Below are 2,438 nucleotides of genomic sequence, written 5' to 3' on the forward strand. Positions count from 1 at the left end.
GGTCTTATAGGCTTCGCGTGCCATGCCTTGGGTCTCAAGTGGCATGCCCAAGTGAACTCTGGGGCTGGCGTGCCACGCCTTCGACACAAAGTGGCATGCCATAGTGACGGTTCTTCAAGTAACGAGTTCGCGTACTGATAAATCACTATTTCATGGTTTATCTTGTGCTCAATTGAGTGGTTTTTATCAACTCTTCACCCACTTATTCATACTATTCGCATGTTTTACGTTTCCCTTCCTGATTTTGTGCTATGATTGAAAACATGCTTCTTTGACCTTTAAATTACTAACTTTAATATTTTCTTATTACCATTAGATGCCTTGATATGTGTGTTAAGTGTTTTCAGAGATTACAGGGAAGGAATGGCTTGGAGGATTGAAAGGAAGCATGCAAAAGTGGAAGGAATACAAGAAGTTGAAGGAACTGCAAAGCTGTCAACCTGACCCTCTCGCACTAAAATGATCATAACTTGAGCTACAGAGATCTAAATGATACGGTTCTACTTGTGTTGGAAAGCTAACATCCGGGGCTTCGATTTGATATATAATTTGCCATAGTGGCCATACAGATAGACGATGCGAACACGTGCTCCACGCGGACGTGTCGCAATGACGAAAATCAGCGTGGCAGATTTCTTCTCCAGCGATTTCTGGGCTGTTTTCGACCCAGTTTGCGGCCCAGAAAACGCATATTAGAGGCTATAAAGTGGGGGAATCCATTCATTCATAATCATCAGCTCATAATTTGTAATTTTAGATGTAGTTTTTAGTGAGAGAGGTTCTCTCCTCTCTCTTAGGATTAGGATTAGGATTTTTAGAAATTAGGAATGTTTTATTATTTCAACTCCCAATTTTTCTTCTTCATCACAGGTTCAATATTCCTTTTACTTTTTATTTCTCTTTTACCTTTAGATATTTTCATGCTTGTATTACTTATGTTGCCTATTTGGCTTATGAACTTTTCCATGTTAGATTTGACTGCTTTGAATTAATGTTATTTGAGGTATTTCAGTTTATTATTGCTCCCTTTTATTTATGTTACTGCTGCTTCCAATCTGAAGACATTTTTATCCCAATAGATTTACTTTTCTCCTTTTGGTCTTGGTTAGGAAATCAGTAACTCAGGAGTTATTAGACTCAACGTGATCGATAATTGTTATCTTTGCTAATTAGCTTGAACTTCAATAATCCCAATCTTTTCCTAGGAATTAACTAGGATTTGAAGATCAACTTAATTAGTCACTTGACCTTCCCTTGCACTAGCAAAGGTTAACTAAGTGGAATTAAGATTCAATTTTCATCATCATTGATAAGGATAACTAGGATAGGACTTCTAATTTCTCATACCTTGCCAAAAGTTTATTTTACAGTTATTTATTTATTTTACCTGCCATTTAAATTACTTGTTCCTCATCTTTAAAAACCCCGATTTACAATCTTCATGACCAATAATAAGAACATACCTCCCTGCAATTCCTTGAGAAGACGACCCGAGGTTTAAATACTTCGGTTATCAATTTATTTAGGGGTTTGTTACTTGTGACAACCAGAACGTTTGTAAGAAAGGACTTTTGTTGGTTTATTAGTAACTATACTTACAACGAGAGTTTACTATAACTTCTAAACCGTCAATCCTCAGTTCTACAAAATGGCGCCGTTGCCGGAGAATTGCAAACGTGTGCCTTATTATTGGTCATTGTAAATATTTAAAAAAAATTTTCAGATTTCTATTTTAATTTTTCTATCTTATCTTATCTTATTTTTCAAAAATTCAAATCTTTTTTTCAAAAATTATATCTTTTTCAAAATATTTTCTTATCTTTTTTCAAAAATCATATCTTTTTTAAAATATTCTCTTTTTGTTAATTTTTGTTTTTATTTTTCTCTCACTACTATGAATTCTCACCCCTCTCGCTTTGAGTTTGGTTCTACTTTTGTTGCAAGGAATGGAAGCTATAACAGGACTATGCATCAAGGTCTAAGCAATCAAAGATGGACGGAGTCTAGAGGATCTGATCAACCTTTTAGGCAATAACACCTTCCAAAATATCATGGACAGAGACCATTCTACAATGCATACCAAACTGATAGATATGGTGGACCCCCTTGTAGCTACCAACAAGTCCCACCCCATACTCAGAGACCATCCTTTCAACACAACCTTCACCCACCAAACTCACAAGCTTCTTCTCACCATTCGCCACCATATGATCCTTATCCACCCCAACGCCAATCCAATTACTCCTAAGAACCACCACTCCCCTACACACCATGTCCATATCAATCAAGGCAAGAATCACAGGTTCGCTTCAAAGAATCAGTAAACCAATTTAATGCAACCCTTCATCAACTGGAGCAAGCAATAAATCAATTATCTTCCAGACGTTCGAACACTCAACAGACCCCCATGGCTTCATGTGGAGAATCTAATGAAGAAT

Source organism: Arachis duranensis, chromosome 5 (genome assembly GCF_000817695.3).
Source record: "Arachis duranensis cultivar V14167 chromosome 5, aradu.V14167.gnm2.J7QH, whole genome shotgun sequence".
In the NCBI taxonomy this organism is placed as follows: domain Eukaryota; kingdom Viridiplantae; phylum Streptophyta; class Magnoliopsida; order Fabales; family Fabaceae; genus Arachis; species Arachis duranensis.